Source organism: Salvelinus fontinalis, unplaced genomic scaffold (genome assembly GCF_029448725.1).
Source record: "Salvelinus fontinalis isolate EN_2023a unplaced genomic scaffold, ASM2944872v1 scaffold_1714, whole genome shotgun sequence".
Lineage (NCBI taxonomy): Eukaryota > Metazoa > Chordata > Actinopteri > Salmoniformes > Salmonidae > Salvelinus > Salvelinus fontinalis.
Genome location: NW_026601923.1, coordinates 3,354 through 22,051, shown reverse-complemented (window position 1 = coordinate 22,051; position 18,698 = coordinate 3,354). Strand labels below are relative to the sequence as shown.

General features: G+C 48.3%; 1 pseudogene; it reads right to left on the bottom strand.

Moving 5' to 3' along the window:
* Positions 1-246: 246 nt before the first annotated feature.
* On the bottom strand, positions 247-16,121 carry LOC129849836 (cryptochrome-2-like; annotated as a pseudogene).
* Between the last annotated feature and the right edge of the window lie 2,577 nt (positions 16,122-18,698).

The window sequence follows — 18,698 nt, the reverse complement described above, 5'->3', positions numbered from 1 at the left end:
GTTCCAGTCTGACTACAATGCAGACTGGATAGGTATTTAACATATCAGCTAACCACATCATATGATATAACAATCTGGTTCCCCGACTACACAGTCGGTGACGTTGCACACAACCATTGGTTGATGCAATACACTGCCTGGGCATGTAGTCGGACAGGAAGTAGTCAAACAGTGTTTGTAGCGACACGACGATGTCACATGATGACATCACAGGCCGGCGAGACTAAACATGATCAGGTGACTTACCGTTGCCGTGAGTCTGTGAGCTGTCAGTCATTACTGCCGACTCCAATTCCTCCTGGATTGTGGAGACGGAGCCAAGTAAACCTGAGAGAGAAAAGGGTACATTAACATAACCAACTCACAAATAGAAACTGCACAAATATACAAGAAAGGGGTAATGTTCAGTCCCTCCTAAAACCTGGCCTACAGTGTTCCTGGCATCTGGCACCTTGGCTACCTTACAACCCTCACCCCTATCTGTGACTGATTGTGTGAGTGTGACTGAGTGTGTGAACTCACTGAGACCCTTGCAGCTGGACAGCGTGTTGTAGACCTGCTTCATCATATGTTGAGGCAGCTCCTCTGTGCATGGTTGAGCATGGGTCTGGGGTAGTCCGTCCCCACCACACAGTTAGTGGCCTTCTGCACCGAGTCGGGGGCCGTTCAGGGCTCGTGGATGTACCGGTTAGGGTAGTCCATCCCCACCACACAGTTAGTGGCCTTCTGCACCGAGTCGGGGGCCGTCCACGGCTCGTGGATGTACCGGTTAGGGTAGTCCATCCCCACCACACAGTTAGTGGCCTTCTGCACCGAGTCGGGGGCCGTCCACGGCTCGTGGATGTACCGGTTAGGGTAGTCCATCCCCACCACACAGTTAGTGGTCTTCTGCACCGAGTCGGGGGCCGTCCACGGCTCGTGGATGTACCGGTTAGGGTAGTCCATCCCCACCACACAGTTAGTGGCCTTCTGCACTGAGTCGGGGGCCGTCCACGGCTCGTGGATGTACCGGTTAGGGTAGTCCTTCAGCTTGGGTATATACCTCCTGAAATGACATCATACACAACATGGGCAATTCTAGTTCCACCCACAAAACCCCCATCATCACCATTGGTGCAACTTTGACCCTGTTAACACAGCCACAAGAAGGGATGATGGGAAATAATGTTACTGACAGAGTTACTTCTAGAATAGATCCTTGGTAATAATATAAACAATGTTACTTCTAGAATAGATCCTTGGTAATAACATAAAATAATGTTACTGACAGAGTTACTTCTAGAATAGATCCTTGGTAATAATATAAAACATGGCTGAATCAGAGAAGCGTGACTGGGTCTTGACGCACACACGCACGCACGCACGCACGCACGCACGCACGCACGCACGCACGCACGCACGCACGCACGCACGCACGCACGCACGCACACACACACACACACACACACACACACACACACACACACACACACACACACACACACACACACACACACACACACATTGATGTTGGATGTTGCATGAGGGCTAAGGCTGACTGTTACGCTACCAGCCATGTAATTACATGACGTTACACAACCAAAAACTAGCTCAAGGGGAGAGCAATGCAACACAGAGCAATTCATATCACCGCCTGTCAGTCGACTGATGGAAAAACATCGAGCTGTCAAAAAGTTTCCCAACCAGGTGAATCTGACTGACATCCTGGCAGCTCTGCTCGGGTGTTCAACGAGAGACTGGTCTCCATTGTGATATGAATATGTAAAGTACACTACTGTAGAGGGGCTTGTGGGGATTGGACAGCCTGTGTGTGCGCTCTGTGTGTAGTATCCGCTGGGGTCAGTCCTCCGGCCGAAGCCTACAGGACAGTAGCAGTGGAAGAACTGCTGGAAGAAGGAGCTGCAGGAGAGCCACATCCAGCTGCCTGCGTTCACACTCCAGTCTGCATCCAGGAGCAGCTCCTCAAACACCTGCAATACATCACATATAGAAATATAACACTATTCAACCATTCACCTGGTTGTCCAGAAGGGATACAGCTTTTGTCAAAATTGACTCTTCCTAGCTGGTAAGGAGAATTAGGTTAAGGTTAGGAGAATTAGGTTAAGGTTAGGAGAATTAGGTTAAGGTTAGGAAAAAGGGTAAGGGTTAGCTAAAATGCAAAACATTTCAACTTTTGACATCAATTTGACAAGAGCTGTATCCCATCTAGACATGACCCAGTCACCTAGGCCTAAACCAATGCTCAAACACAAAAAGCGCACACACACAGACACACCCCTCCTCAACACTTGTAACAAATAGAGATTCATTATTAAAGTTAGAGTACTTAACTGAAACAATAACAAAGCGGTCACCACGCCTCTTTTTTGGTAAAAAAATTATCGAAAATGAGAACTATTTTGTATTGGACAAATTCAGGTAGGTCCCTCCCCGTTTGGTTCCCACTGAAGATACCCCAGTAATGAGCAGATAGAGAGAAATAGACCCTCATCTGAGAGTCTGGTTAGATGGTGAAAACTAACCCTCCTCTGGGAGTCTTTGGGTGTGCAGGTCTTTGCTGCAGCCCTGCTCTAACACACAGCTAAACATCATCATCAGATTACTACAGATTTCTACCTTGTCAGCTCAGGGATTCGATCTTGCAACCTTTCGGTTACAAGTCCAACGCTCTAACCACTAGGCTACCAGTCCGATGTGTGGTGGACCAACCTTCACATGTGACTAGCCATGATGGGAAATGAGCTATCGCTCTGTGTGTCTTCAAAAACATACTGTAGGTTGATCATAAGGAAAAGTACTTGAAGAAGCATCCACACTAACTTCATCTTCAGTGTTTGTGATAGAGGTGGCCAGGGAGCCTTGGCCGGCTGGTCACTATGCCAGGCCTGGATACACCCAGATCAGTTGACTCACCTTTTTGTCCATATGATTGTTCAGTCTCTCCAGTGCCTCAGTCTCCCCGCCCCTCCATGCAGCAGGACCCAAACCGTGATTCTTAAAACCTGCCCGATAATTGATTTTTTTGTCAAATTAATTCCATTAAAAATCAAACTGATTTATCATCACTAGCAGACGATGAGGAGACATACCAACAAACACACACGCACACGTCGCTCACCTAGTTCATTGAGGGAGGGCACTCCGTAACACTCATCGTGATTGGCCGCGATACCTGTCTGGCAGCAGTCCATCTGTTGTCCGGGGACAGTGGGGAGGGGCTTCTTGGGCAGCTCCAGCCGCTGGACGATGGCCTGGAAGCGCTTGAAGGTCAGCGGGGGCATGTCGTTGTTCATCTCAATGATCCTAGAACAGAGAAACCACAGGTGTTCACTAACCAGGTCGTATTCATGAGTTACTGTACTGAATGGAAGAAAATGGACTGAAACAGGGAGGGACTACCTGAACTTTTCATTGCAGAAGTTTTGCTACAGTGTGCTACAATGAATATTAATGGGAGGTACTGCTTCATTGCTCTGAGCTGCCGATATAATTTTTTCAAAGCAAAGCCCTCGTCTGAATTAGATTTTTTACGATCCGTTTTTGCCTCTAAGATTTTTAACAAAAGGCCACATCCTGGATTCATAAGGAGGGGGACAGACCAGAGTCTGTTCCCATAAGGAGGGGGACAGACCAGAGTCTGTTCCCGTAAGGAGGGGCCAGACCAGAGTCTGTTCCCGTAAGGAGGGGGACAGACCAGAGTCTGTTCCCGTAAGGAGGGGGACAGACCAGAGTCTGTTCCCGTAAGGAGTGGGGCAGACCAGAGTCTGTTCCCATAAGAAGGGGGACAGACCAGAGTCTGTTCCTGTAAGGAGGGGGACAGACCAGAGTCTGTTCCCGTAAGGAGGGGGGCAGACCAGAGTCTGTTCCCATAAGGAGGGGGACAGACCAGAGTCTGTTCCTGTAAGGAGGGGGACAGACCAGAGTCTGTTCCCGTAAGGAGGGGGGCAGACCAGAGTCTGTTCCTGTAAGGAGGGGGGTAGACCAGAGTCTGTTCCCGTAAGGAGGGGGGCAGACCAGAGTCTGTTCCAGTAAGGAGGGGGACAGACCAGAGTCTGTTCCCATAAGGAGGGGGACAGACCAGAGTCTGTTCCCGTAAGGAGGGGGACAGACCAGAGTCTGTTCCCATAAGGAGGGGGACAAACCAGAGTCTGTTCCCGTAAGGAGGGGGACAGACCAGAGTCTGTTCCAGTAAGGAGGGGGACAGACCAGAGTCTGTTCCCGTAAGGAGGGGGACAGACCAGAGTCTGTTCCAGTAAGGAGGGGGACAGACCAGACTCTGTTCCCGTAAGGAGGGGGACAGACCAGAGTCTGTTCCAGTAAGGAGGGGGACAGACCAGACTCTGTTCCCGTAAGGAGGGGGACAGACCAGAGTCTGTTCCAGTAAGGAGGGGGACAGACCAGAGTTTGTTCCCATAAGGAGGAGGACAGACCAGAGTCTGTTCCCGTAAGGAGGGGGACAGACCAGAGTCTGTTCCCGTAAGGAGGGGGACAGACCAGAGTCTGTTCCCGTAAGGAGGGGGACAGACCAGAGTCTGTTCCCGTAAGGAGGGGGACAGACCAGAGTCTGTTCCCGTAAGGAGGGGGACAGACCAGAGTCTGTTCCCGTAAGGAGGGGGACAGACCAGAGTCTATTCCCATAAGGAGGGGGACAGACCAGAGTCTATTCCCATAAGGAGGGGGACAGACCAGAGTCTGTTCCCATAAGGAGGGGGGCAGACCAGAGTCTGTTCCCATAAGGAGAGGGACAGACCAGAGTCTGTTCCCATAAGGAGAGGGACAGACCAGAGTCTGTTCCCATAAGGAGGGGGACAGACCAGAGTCTGTTCCCGTAAGGAGAGGGACAGACCAGAGTCTGTTCCCGTAAGGAGGGGGACAGACCAGAGTCTGTTCCTGTAAGGAGGGGGACAGACCAGAGTCTGTTCCCGTAAGGAGGGGGGCAGACCAGAGTCTGTTCCCGTAAGGAGGGGGGCAGACCAGAGTCTGTTCCTGTAAGGAGGGGGGTAGACCAGAGTCTGTTCCCGTAAGGAGGGGGGCAGACCAGAGTCTGTTCCCGTAAGGAGGGGGACAGACCAGAGTCTGTTCCCATAAGGAGGGGGACAGACCAGAGTCTGTTCCCGTAAGGAGGGGGACAGACCAGAGTCTGTTCCCATAAGGAGGGGGACAAACCAGAGTCTGTTCCCGTAAGGAGGGGGACAGACCAGAGTCTGTTCCAGTAAGGAGGGGGACAGACCAGAGTCTGTTCCCGTAAGGAGGGGGACAGACCAGAGTCTGTTCCAGTAAGGAGGGGGACAGACCAGACTCTGTTCCCGTAAGGAGGGGGACAGACCAGAGTCTGTTCCAGTAAGGAGGGGGACAGACCAGACTCTGTTCCCGTAAGGAGGGGGACAGACCAGAGTCTGTTCCAGTAAGGAGGGGGACAGACCAGAGTTTGTTCCCATAAGGAGGAGGACAGACCAGAGTCTGTTCCCGTAAGGAGGGGGACAGACCAGAGTCTGTTCCCGTAAGGAGGGGGACAGACCAGAGTCTGTTCCCGTAAGGAGGGGGACAGACCAGAGTCTGTTCCCGTAAGGAGGGGGACAGACCAGAGTCTGTTCCCGTAAGGAGGGGGACAGACCAGAGTCTGTTCCCGTAAGGAGGGGGACAGACCAGAGTCTATTCCCATAAGGAGGGGGACAGACCAGAGTCTATTCCCATAAGGAGGGGGACAGACCAGAGTCTGTTCCCATAAGGAGGGGGGCAGACCAGAGTCTGTTCCCATAAGGAGAGGGACAGACCAGAGTCTGTTCCCGTAAGGAGAGGGACAGACCAGAGTCTGTTCCCATAAGGAGGGGGACAGACCAGAGTCTGTTCCTGTAAGGAGGGGGACAGACCAGAGTCTGTTCCCGTAAGGAGGGGGACAGACCAGAGTCTGTTCCCATAAGGAGGGGGACAGACCAGAGTCTGTTCCCGTAAGGAGGGGGACAGACCAGAGTCTGTTCCCATAAGGAGGGGAACAAACCAGAGTCTGTTCCCGTAAGGAGGGGGACAGACCAGAGTCTGTTCCAGTAAGGAGGGGGACAGACCAGAGTCTGTTCCCGTAAGGAGGGGGACAGACCAGAGTCTGTTCCCGTAAGGAGGGGGACAGACCAGACTCTGTTCCCGTAAGGAGGGGGACAGACCAGAGTCTGTTCCAGTAAGGAGGGGGACAGACCAGACTCTGTTCCCGTAAGGAGGGGGACAGACCAGAGTCTGTTCCAGTAAGGAGGGGGACAGACCAGAGTTTGTTCCCATAAGGAGGAGGACAGACCAGAGTCTGTTCCCGTAAGGAGGGGGACAGACCAGAGTCTGTTCCCGTAAGGAGGGGGACAGACCAGAGTCTGTTCCCGTAAGGAGGGGGACAGACCAGAGTCTGTTCCCGTAAGGAGGGGGACAGACCAGAGTCTGTTCCCGTAAGGAGGGGGGCAGACCAGAGTCTGTTCCCGTAAGGAGGGGGGCAGACCAGAGTCTGTTCCCGTAAGGAGGGGGACAGACCAGAGTCTGTTCCCGTAAGGAGGGGGACAGACCAGAGTCTGTTCCCATAAGGAGGGGGGCAGACCAGAGTCTGTTCCCATAAGGAGAGGGACAGACCAGAGTCTGTTCCCGTAAGGAGGGGTACAGACCAGAGACTGTTCCCATAAGGAGGGGGACAGACCAGAGTCTGTTCCTGTAAGGAGGGGGACAGACCAGAGTCTGTTCCTGTAAGGAGGGGGACAGACCAGAGTCTGTTCCCGTAAGGAGGGGGACAGACAGGGAGTCTGTTCCAGTAAGGAGGGGGACAGACCAGAGTCTGTTCCAGTCTTCCCCAAAATGTACAGTACCAGTCAAAAGTTTGGACACCTACTCATTCCAGGGTTCTTCTTTATTTTTACTATTTTCTACATTGTAGAATAATAGTGAATACATCAAACTATGTATTCATGTAGTACCCAAAAAAGTGTTAAACAAATCTAAATATATTTTAGATTCTTCAAAAGTAGCCACCCTTTGCGTTGATGACAGCTTTTCCAACAGTCTTGAAGGAGTTCCCACAAGGAGTTCCCACACTTGTTGGCTGCTTTTCCTTCACTCTGCCGTCCAACTCATCCCAAACCATCTCAATTGGGTTCATGTCGGGTGATTGTGGAGGCCAGGTCATCTGATGCAGCACTCCATCACTCTCCTTCTTGGTAAAATAGCCCTTACACAGCCTGGAGTTGGGTTGGGTTATTGTCCTGTTGAAAAACAAATGATAGTCCCACTAAGCGCAAACCAGATGGGATGGCGTACTGCTGCAGAATGCTGTGGTAGCCATACTGGTTAAGAGTGTCATGAATTCTAAATAAATCACCAACAGTGTCACCAGCAAAGCACCCCCACACCATCACACCTCCTCCTCCATGCTTCGCGGTGGGAGCCACACATGCGGAGATCATCCGGTCACCTACTCTGTGTCTCACAAAGACACGGCGAATGGAACCAAATAGTCTTGAAATTTTCCAGATTGACTGACCTTCATGTCTTAAAGTAATGGACTGTCGTTTCTCTTTGCTTATTTGAACTGTTCTTGCCATAATATGGAATTGGTCTTTTACCAAATAGGGACATCTTCTATATACCAACCCTACCGTGTCACAACACAACAGATAGGCTCACACACATTAAAGGAGGAAAGAAATTCCACAAATTAACTTTTAACAAGGCACACCTGTTAATTGAAATGCATTCCAGGTGACTACCTGGTTGAGCTGGTTGAGAGGATTCCAAGAGTGTGCAAAGCTGTCATCAAGGCAAAGGGTGGCTACTTGGAAGAATCTCATATCAAAAATATATTTTGATTTGTTTAACACTTTTTTGGTTACTACATGATTCCATGTGTTATTTCATAGTTTGGATGTCTACACAATTATTCTACAATGTAGAAAATAGTAAAAATAAAGAAAAACCCTGGAATGAGTAGGTGTGCCCATACTTTTGACTGGTACTGTAGATAAACAGTAATTTTAAGAGTATTTCCTGGCATCTGGCATCTCAGCCCCTGCCACGTCTTCATTCCTTTACAGAGCCACAATGGCAGCCAAGGGTTATAATGAAACCCAGAGGGAACCTTTTGTAAACAGACAGTCCTGTTCTGAGGACAGGAAGTTTGGGGGAGGGAATCAAGCGTGCACACAGACACACACAGGAGAGGGAAACGTTTTGAATCAATTTGTTGTTTACCTCAGTACAACAGATGCAGCATGTGCTGTGCCAGCGTGTCATCACAGTTAATACCAAAGTCTGCATCACTGAAGGTCACAGTTTTTTAATTAGCCCAGCGGCACGGCTGCAGTAGCAGACTAGCATTTACAAGACAACATAATTCAGGACATTCAGATTACTAATAGCTGTGCCTGTGACATCTAAAAAGCTTACCAAGGAAATGTAATCCTGGTAATCTATTGTAGGTGTTTTGGGGGGACTCGGATGGCTTGTAGGCTTTCTGCAAGGTACGTGATGAATGACTGATGTTCTGGGACTCGAACAGGAAAAAATACTTTTGAAAAACGACAGTTTGAGCAGTGTGTATTTATGAGAGCCTTTGCATGGTCAATCAGATGTCTTCAATGGCTGTGCAGCATTTACTGTGACACGGCCTCTGCAGAAGTCAGGACATTCATACTTCTTGGGCATCGCTGAGCAGCACAGAGCTGTTGTGAAGGATGTTGTCAAGGAAGTGAGTTTGTTTATACAGGACCTGCCACCCTCACCTCCCGTCAACCAATCATGTCAATGCGGAGCTATACGGAGCCCTCTACATTGTTACAACATTTGGGAGGTGTAAGGCATGTGGTATGGAACTAGATTGGGCCTTTGCATGCCTCCGGAGGCTCCACCATGGCATGTGGTATGGAACTAGATTGGGCCTTTGCATGCCTCCGGAGGCTCCACCATGGCATGTGGTATGGAACTAGATTGGGCCTTTGCATGCCTCCGGAGGCTCCACCATGGCATGTGGTATGGAACTAGATTGGGCCTTTGCATGCCTCCGGAGGCTCCACCATGGCATGTGGTATGGAACTAGATTGGGCCTTTGCATGCCTCTGGAGGCTCCACCATTGCGTCTAACGATCCATAGTACGGCGCCTCTGATCACATTTTCAGATCGAGCATAAATTGGCTCTTAAGAAGTCCAAACCTTGTCGTTTATAACGGTTATAGACTGTGTTTAATATAATGGAGGAGGGAGGATCAACCTTTACTGCCTCAGCCCGTATACAACAGTATCAGTAATGCAGGCTGGCTTCTACCCCTCCCTTCTCCATTATATTAAACACAGTCTATAACTGTTATAAATGAGAAGCTTTGGAGTTCTTAAGAGCCAATTTATGCTCGACCTGAAGAGAGAGAGAGCGAAAGACTCAAATGCAGAGAATGAGAAAGAGAGAGCAATGGAATTCATCAGATATACAGAGCAGAGAAAACCTCAGACTAAACCAATCTTTTTCAGCAGTCCTATTGCAGTAAGAAAAACTGACTGAAAGATATTGAGCTATAGATAGATAGAGCAGGAACACTGTGCACCGCTCTATCAGGACAGAGCCGCCTTGTCTGGCGCTAGGCAGGCACATGCTGTCCACCATGGCTGACTGCTGCAGAGCTCCCCTCAGCACATGTTGTGTAGTGTGACAGTGTCATCATCTCTCACAACCAGTAAGGGGAGATTATCAGGCTGGGTATGAGACTGTGTAATTGACAGTGTGTGTGGGCTTGTTCTGGACCAACAGGGGAAGACAAAGACGTCATGCGAGGGTTGACTTTGTTGTTGCAGTGGGCAGGGTCTCCCTTCACGTCAACAAGAGAAGTACAACTTCCCCTCTCCCTACATCTTCTCTCATCTAGCCTTTCCCATTAGGACTGGGAATTGCCATGGATCTCACGATATTATCATGATATTTAAGTGCTGTTATGATAAGTATTGCTATTCTCACGATTCTATATGTATTGTGATTCGAATACTACGCTTTTATGTTCCAAACATATTGCTCACTATATGTCTGCTGCAGAGAGACTAGAGAGAGCACGATAAAACAAAATTGGCTTACCAATTAAGATGGAAAACAAGCGGTAGGATAAAAAATACCAGAGTTTTGGCACAGGTACAGCTGACTAGCGCTAGCTAATGCTACCTACAGCAGCAAAGAAAACATTTTTTTATATATTCAGCACCAGTCAAAAGTTTGGACACACCTACTCATTCCAGGTTTTTTCGTTATTGTTTTTACATTACAGAATAATAGTGAAGACATCAAAACTATGAAATAACACATATGGAATCATGTAGTAACATTTTTTATTTTTTAACAAATCCGAATATATTTTATATTTCAGATTCTTCAAAGTAGCCACCCTTTGCCTTGATGACAGCTTGGCACACTCTTGGCTTTCTCTCAGCCATGCAAGGGTGGCTACTTTGAAGAATCTGAAATCTACAATATATATTGATTTGTAAAAAAAAAAAAAGAAGGTTACTACATGATTCCATATGTGTTATTTCATAGTTTTGATTTCTTCACTATTATTCTGCAATGTAGAAAATAGTATTTTTTTTTTTAAATAAAGAAAAACCCTGGAATGAGTAGGTGTGTCCAAACTGTTGACTAGTACTGTAAGTAGCATTAGCACTAGTTACATTTTAGCTAGTTACTTTAAAATGTATTATATTAAAACAAATCCCCCACATACAACACCCCATAATGAAAGTGAAAACAAATTACTAGACATTTTTGCAAATTTATAAAAATGTAAATACAGAATTACCTTATTGACATAAGTACTCAGACCCTTTGCAACGAGACTCGAAATAGAGCCAGGTGCATTCTGTTTCCATTGATCATCCTTGGAGATGTGTCTACAACTGATTGGAGTTCACCTGTGGTAAATTCAATTGATTGGAAATTATTTGGAAAGGCACACACCTGTCTATACAAGGTCATACAGTTGACAGTGCATGTCAGAGCAAAAACCACACCAAGGAATTATCCGTAGAGCTCCAAGACAGGATTGTGTCGAGGCACAGATCTGAGAAAGGCTACCAAAACATGTCTGCAGGATTGAAGGTCCCCAAGAACACAGTAGCCTCCATCACTCTTAAATGGAAGAAGTTTGGAACCACCCAAGACTCTTCCTAGAGCTGGCCGCCTGGCCCTACTGAGCAATAGGAGAAGGGCCTTCGTCAGGGAGGTGACCAAGAACCCGATGGTCACTCTGACAGAGCTCTAGAGTTCCTCTGTGGCGATAGGAAACCTTCCAGAAGAACAATCATCTATGCAGCACTCCACCAATCAAAGGCACATGACGGCCGGCTTGGAGTTTGCCAAAAGGCACCTAAAGACTCTCAGACCATGAGAAACAAGATTCTCTGGTCTGATGAAACCAAGATTGAACTCTTTGGCCTGAATCATAACGTCTGGAGGAAACCTGGCACCATCCCTACAGTGAAGCATGGTGGTTGCAGCACCATGCTGTGGGGAGACTAGTCAGGATCGAGGCAAAGATGAACGGAGAAAAGTACAGAGAGATCCTTTACGAAAACCTGCTCCAGAGCGCTCAGACTGGGGCGAAGGTTCACCTTCTAACAGGACAACTACCCTAAGCACACATCCAAGACAACCCAAGAGTGGCTTTGGGACAAGTCTCTGAATGCCCTTGAGTGGCCAAGCCAGAGCACGGACTTGAAGCCTATCTAACATCTCGAGAGACCTGAAAATAGCTGTGCAGCGATGCTCCCCATCCAACCTGACAGAGATTGAGAGGATCTGCAGAGAAGAATGGAAGAAACTTCCCAAATACAGGTCTGCCAAGCTTGTAGTATCATACCCAAGAAGACTCGAGGCTGTAATCGCTGCCAAAAGTGCTTCAACAAAGTACTGAGTAAAGGGTCTGAATACTTATGTAAATGTGATATTTCCATTTCTAAAACCTGTTTTTGCTTTGTTATTATGGGGTATTGTCTGTAGATTGATGAGGGGAAAAAAATATTTGATCTATTTTAGAATAAGGCTGTAACACAACAAAATGTGGAAAAAGTCAAGGGGTCTGAATACTTTCCAAATAAACTGTAACTATCAATTTCTTCCCCATCAACATTTCCTATAGTACTCTTCCTCCTCGCTCTTCCTTCTCTCCACCAGACCCACTATCAGCCTGAATCTCCCCTCATCACCAGACCCACCAATACGGATGTGCAAAGCTCTTATACACTTACCCAGAACGACCCCAAAGGTGATTCTAACATGTATTGACTCAGGGGTATGAATACTTATGTAAATGCCCATGTCATATCGCCGACACCGGTTGGACTTGCTCTCATGTGGCAGTATGCATCTCTGAGAGAAACATGCCACTCCACTCAACCATTCAGACACACACTGTTTTTTTTTGAGTCACAATCCACTGGAGACACTGGAGGCAACAGAGATGTCAATACAAAAGACTTGCCTGCAGTTCAGACCTTGTCAGATTGTATTGCATCCATCTTTTCTCAGTAGAAGGAAACGCGATACCAGCAGATAGAGCTCCCAGGAAATGATGCAGTGAGGAGCACAGCTGTGTAAAACTGTCAAAGTCACTCAATTAGGCCAACTGTTACTTTTACAAACTCCCTCCCAAAGAAGTGAACAGAGTCAATCAGACATATTAAAGGGCATTTTTATCCCTGTAGTTCTCTGTTTTGGCTTGGATAAATGCTGAGGCGATATTCGTTAACTCTGTCCTGCATTTCAAAGTGCCAGACCAATAATTAATATTGATCTGTGTTTATAAACATCAACAACAAAATGGCAGACCTTGTTGGAGGCAGACACCACTACAGACAAACAGTCAACTAATATCAGAAGAGAGCAGCCCCTCCAGACAGCACGGGTGGATTAAGATGCTCCTAAACACTGATCTGAGGTCAGTCTAGCATTCCCCTCCAAATTGTTACAGTTAAGTTGCGAGGATGGTAAGCTGATCCTAGATCTGTGTCTAATGGGGAACTTCAACCCAGAGCTCTGCCACTAAGCTGGTGGTGCGGTGCTAAGTGGTGGCATGAGGAGATAAAATGAACTCTGACCTGGCCAGTTTGTAGAGTGTGTGGGAATTTGGGGTCTCCACGCCAAAGTCCTGCGCCATCTTCAGGATGTTGGTGTCGCGCTCCGTCCCAAAGGGCTCTGAGTCGTACTCGAAGGTCAGCCGGGTGACATTCCACTCCTGGAGGGGGAAAGTGGGGGTAATTTTGGTGGTGGGGTAGAGAGTGGTCTTAGATCAGGTGTTTTCTGTAATGACCTTAGTGATCACTGTTTACAGCCTGTGTTCGTAATGGCTGCTCAGTGAAACAACCTGTCCTGATTTGTCATAGACGCTTGCTAAAAAACTTTAATGAGCAAGCCTTCCTTCATGAACTGGCCTGTAAAATGGTATAGAATCAGCTTAATACCCTTTGTTGAAGATGCTTGGACCTTCTTTTTTGATATTGTCAGTGGTATTGATAACCGACACGCCCCCATAAAGAAAATGAGAGTTATAAACAGGTTCAGCCCCTGGTTCGACCGTGATCTTGCAGAGTTACTCCACCTCAAGAATTGCATTTGGCGAAAGGCTCGGCATACGCATACTCAAGCTGACTGGCTATCGTTCAGGCAAATTAGAAATAAGTGCATTCAAGCTATCCGGAAGGCCAAAGTTAGTTACTTTAAGGAGCAGTTCTCTCTCTGTCGGTCTAACCCCAAGAAGTTCTGGAAAACGGTTAAAGACCTGGAGAATAAACCCTCCTCACAGCTGCCCCTTAATGTTGATGGTGTGGTTGTTACTGACAAGAAGCACATGGCTGAGCTCTTTAATCACCACTTCATTAAGTCAGGATTCCTATTTGACTCAGCCATGCCTCCTTGCCCGTCCAACATTTCCTCATCTCCCACCCCTTCTAATGCGACTATCACCGATGCTTCTCCCTCTTTTTCCCCTACCCCGCTACAAACGTTCTCCCTGCAGGCAGTGACTGAGTCTGAGGTGCTAAATGAGCTCCTTAAACTTGACCCCCAAAAAACATCTGGGTCAGATGGTTTAGACCCTTTCTTCTTTAAGGTTGCTTTAAGGTTCCCCTATTATCGCCAAGCCTATCTCTCCTCTCTGGGGAGGTTCCCATTGCTTGGAAGGCAGCCACAGTTCATCCTTTATTTAAAGGGGGAGGTCAAGTTGATCCTAACTGTTATAGGCTTATTTCTATTTTGTCCTGTTTATCAAGTGTGTTGGGAAAACTTGTCAATAATCAACTGACTGGCTATCTTGATGTATATAGTATTCTCTCGGGTATGCAATCTGGTTTCCGCTCAGGTTATGGAATGTCACAGCAAACTTAAAGGTCCTCAATGATGTCACCATTGCCCTTGATTCTAAGCAATATTGTGCTGCTATTTTTATTGACTTGGCCAAAGCTTTTGATACGATAGACCATTCCATTCTTGTGGGCCGGCTAAGGAGTATTGGTGTCTCTGATGGGTCTTTGGCCTGGTTTGCTAACTACCTCTCTCAAAGAGTGCAGTGTATAAAGTCAGAAAATCTGCTGTCTCAGCCACTGCCTGTCAGCAAGGGAGTACCCCAAGGCTCAATCCTAGGCCCCACGCTCTTCTCAATTTACATCAACAACATAGCTCAGGCAGTAGGAAGCTCTCTCATCCATTTATATGCAGATGAGACAGTCTTATACTCAGCTGGCACCTCCCCGGATGTTGTGCTAAATGCTCTACAACAAAGCTTTCTTAGTGTCCAAAAAGCTTTCTCTACCCTTAACCTTGTTCTGAACACCTCCAAAACACAGGTCATGTGGTTTGGTAAGAAGAATGCCCCGCTTCCCACAGGTGTGATTACTACCTCTGAGGGTTTAGAGCTTCAGGTAGTCACCTCATACAAGTACTTTCGGAGTATGGCTTGACGGTGCACTGTCCTTCTCTCAGCACATATCAATGCTGCAGGCTAAAGTTAAAACTAGACTTTGTTTCCTCTATCGAATTCGCTCCTCTTTCACCCCAGCTGCCAAACTAACCCTGATTCAGATGACCATCCTACCCATGCTAGATTACGGAGACATCATTTATAGATCGGCAGGTAAGGGTGCTCTCGAGTGTCTAGACGTTCTTTAACATTCGGCCATCAGGTTTGCTAGAACAGTAACTAAGGCTAGTTGTGACTGTTTTAACAGTCTGATGGCCTGGAGATAGAAGCTGTTAAACAGTCTCTCGGTTCCAGCTTTGATGTACCCGCACACAACTGTAGTGTAGTGTAGTGTAGTGTAGTGTAGTGTAGTGTAGTGTAGTGTAGTGTAGTGTAGTGTAGTGTGTGTGTGTGTGTGTATGTGTTTGTGCGCTCTGTACACGACCGAGGCACCCAGTTACTGCTCTTGTATAATTCATGCCCTTTCAAAAACAGGTCAATGACCGTACCGGAATATTTTATGCAAATATGCGTCTGAATAAAAGGCTGAAAAACCCCCACCTAGACTAGGAGGAGCATCACCAACATTTATCCATTAACTATTGAGTCAGAACCCCGATCCTGACTACTGCAACAGTGGCGTCTGTCTGGGTGTTACCAGGTAACGGTTCACAGAAGGCACGCACAAACACAACTGCCTTGTAATTCAACTCCTTTGGACTGACATGGTTGTGTATCATATCAACACTAACGGTGTTGCCCAGGTGCACAGTGAGGGCAAGAAAGTGTACATGACTTACAGCAGGCAGCCTGTGCCCTTTATTTAGAGTTTAATACCATTCCATCTGGGTATCATAAGCAATCTGACATATTAAGGTGGTGTGTGAACTTCATTACCAAAGCAGTTAGAGAGGCTATAGCTCAGCGAGCAAATGCAGCGCTGTGAATGAGACAATGGGCGATGTGGCGATCTGTGTATGTGTCTGAGTGCTTTTCAGCCTATCTACACATACCACATTTGTCATCCTAGCTGATTTGATCATTCATTTGACATTTCCTCACCTTGAAAAGTCTTGGAAAGACATCTGTGGGCTGGCCTCGTACTACGAATAGCCTCAAGTGTAGTTTCCCGCAGGCTTGTGTCTAGGTCCTCCAAGGCTTCCAGTAGAAATCTGCATGAGAAGGGTAAGGTGACAGATGTGAACTTAACAGAAGTGTAGTTCTTATCAGTATGAGAGTTTGTTTCCTCCTTACCAATGGACATTTTGATGTGATGTTCTTCTGTACAGTTAGAAAGTTAAGCAACATGTAGAAGAATGACCTAACATGACATGGGCTAACTCTGCTAACTCTGCTAACTCGTGTCTATTTTCAAAATACAAAGCCATGGACATTATCAACTTCATAGTTAAGAACACTATAACAATATAGAAGAGAAGGAAATGTATTCTACATGAACCAGTATCACTCCCTACAAACACAACCTTCTGGAACAATCCTTGGATAGCTTTTCACAATTCACTGATAAATTGGTCCACATGGAAAACTAAAAGGCATAGAAAACATGACGTGGTAACAGGAAATACATGTATTTCCATCAGAGAATTACAAAGTCATTTTTAAGCAAGCTTGGGGCAAGCTTGGGGAAGCTTGGGGAGCAAGCTTGGGGAAATGTTGATTCGATCAGAGCAAGCTTGGGGAAATGTTGATTCGATCAGAGCAAGCTTGGGGAAATGTTGAGTCAGAAAGGATGTTGATATTATAGGTAAGATATAAAAAACCTTCCAGAGAGCATATCCAACTGACTATCTCTTAGAAAAATATATAAACTATTGGAACCAAGATTTAAAAACAACTGACATTGGCACAAGATGGAGGGAAAGTTGAAGCATAACTAATTAAACAAAATGTAACAAAAATGTACACGTCATCCAGTATAAACTAATGTATAGAATGGATTATACAAGAGACAAAATTCACAAATTCCACAGCACAACGGCAGTGTCATGCCTTAAGTGTAAAACTAACAGTGATTCAATAATCCATGCATTCTGGGAATGCTATAGTCCAAGAATTACGGGCGGAGCTACAAAATTGTCTGTCAGAATTATTACAATGTAAAGTGATGTTTTATCCACCTGTCTGCATATTTCAAGACATGGCATATGGGAGTGTAGTGAGACAATCATCCAGCCAGTTGGGTCTCTTCTCATCTTGAAAAAAAAAAATATTAAAACTTGGAAATCAATTAATCCGCCACCATTAACAGAATGGAAAAATGTAATGATGTATTATTAAAATAGCATGATGTATTATTAAAATAGCATGGGCGACCGAGAAAAACAAACTGGTACAATTTAAGGCCATGTGGCAAACAATAACGCAGGCACTAGGGACGGGGGCGTGACCAGGCACTAGGGACGGGGGCGTGACCAGGCACTAGGGACGGGGGCGTGACCAGGCACTAGGGACGGGGGCGTGACCAGGCACTAGGGACGGGGGCGTGACCAGGCACTAGGGACGGGGGTGTGACCAGGCACTAGGGACGGGGGTGTGACCAGGCACTAGGGACGGGGGCGTGACCAGGCACAAGGGACGGGGGCGTGACCAGGCACTAGGGACGGGGGCGTGACCAGGCACTAGGGACGGGGGCGTGACCAGGCACAAGGGACGGGGGCGTGACCAGGCACTAGGGACGGGGGCGTGACCAGGCACTAGGGACGGGGGCGTGACCAGGCACTAGGGACGGGGGCGTGACCAGGCACTAGGGACGGGGGCGTGACCAGGCACTAGGGACGGGGGCGTGACCAGGCACTAGGGACGGGGGCGTGACCAGGCACTAGGGACGGGGGCGTGACCAGGCACGAGGGACGGGGGCGTGACCAGGCACTAGGGACGGGGCCGTGACCAGGCACGAGGGACGGGGGCGTGACCAGGCACTAGGGACGGGGCCGTGACAGGCACTAGGGACGGGGGCGTGACCAGGCACTAGGGACGGGGGTGTGACCAGGCACGAGGGACGAGGGTGTGACCAGGCACTAGGGACGGGGGCGTGACCAGGCACTAGGGACGGGCGGCGTGACCAGGCACTAGGGACGGGGGTGTGAGCAGGCACTAGGGACGGGGGGCGTGACCAGGCACTAGGGACGGGGGTGGTGACCAGGCACTAGGGACGGGGGCGTGACCAGGCACTAGGGACGGGGGCGTGACCAGGCACTAGGGACGGGGGTGTGAGCAGGCACTAGGGACGGGGGTGTGACCAGGCACTAGGGACGGGGGTGTGACCAGGCACTAGGGACGGGGGTGTGACCAGGCACTAGGGACGGGGGTGTGAGCAGGCACTAGGGACGGGGGTGTGACCAGGCACTAGGGACGGGGGTGTGAGCAGGCACTAGGGACGGGGGTGTGAGCAGGCACTAGGGACGGGGGTGTGACCAGGCACTAGGGACGGGGGTGTGAGTAGGCACTAGGGACGGGGGTGTGACCAGGCACTAGGGACGGGGGCGTGACCAGGCACTAGGGACGGGGGCGTGACCAGGCACTAGGGACGGGGGCGTGACCAGGCACTAGGGACGGGGGCGTGAGCAGGCACTAGGGACGGGGGTGTGACCAGGCACTAGGGACGGGGGTGTGACCAGGCACTAGGGACGGGGGTGTGACCAGGCACTAGGGACGGGGGCGTGACCAGAGATGTAGTCGTTGTTGGGGTGCGTCTGTAAATTCTTGTTCCTATGTTTGTATTTGGTGTG